Source organism: Anneissia japonica, unplaced genomic scaffold, assembly GCF_011630105.1.
Source record: "Anneissia japonica isolate Jap-2015-1 unplaced genomic scaffold, ASM1163010v1 scaffold120612_len683_cov107, whole genome shotgun sequence".
Classification (NCBI taxonomy): Eukaryota; Metazoa; Echinodermata; class Crinoidea; order Comatulida; family Comatulidae; genus Anneissia; species Anneissia japonica.
In genome coordinates, this window is record NW_022755552.1 from 1 (window position 1) to 683 (window position 683).

A 683-nucleotide genomic window follows, 5' to 3' on the forward strand; every position below is an offset into this window, starting at 1 on the left:
GCTCGAACTCACGACCTTCAGATTATGAGACTGACGCGCTGCCGACTGCGCCAAGGAGGCAACTGGAATCAATTGTTTCCAGGCTTTTTGTTTCTCTTTCCCAATCGCACGGTATGGTGCGCTATAAAATCATTATGCTTACTGTAGTAAGAAATAATTTAAAGGTATTTTTAACGGCTAAATTTCATCCATCTTAATCTGATGATAATTTATTTGGGGTTATTACAAACTTCCACGAAAAAGAAGGTATACTTTAGGTATTCTAAAATAGATCTATATATATTGCAAATAGGCCTATATAATAGTCCTGTAGATATATACTTTTTTGTCCGAAAACAAATTCTACATACACCTTAACCAACATCTATTACTTCGGTTTACACGTTACATAGAGCAATCAAATGGGATAATAACAATATTCATTGTTAAGATTAGATTTTCTTGTGTTTGGTCTAGTTTACATCAGGACAAAGTAGCGCGCCGTGATCGTATAGTGGTTAGTACATTGCGTTGTGGCCGCAATAACCCAGGTTCGAATCCTGGTCACGGCATTGATGAAACAATGTCACGGCAGTGGTCCTTTTTTTCATTAATTATTTTTGCTTGATGTGTTACGCTATACAATTTAGTTACCTTTGATTTTTTATTTTGTCACGTGAATATTATTATTATACTAGGCCTAC

At 35.6% G+C, this 683-nt stretch overlaps 1 non-coding gene across 1 annotated transcript; it reads left to right on the forward strand.

Annotated features, from left to right (window-relative positions):
- Positions 1-479: 479 nt before the first annotated feature.
- Positions 480-551, forward strand: Trnah-gug. The gene has a single exon. It is a non-coding gene; the product is annotated as a tRNA-His (tRNA).
- The last annotated feature ends 132 nt before the right edge of the window (positions 552-683 follow it).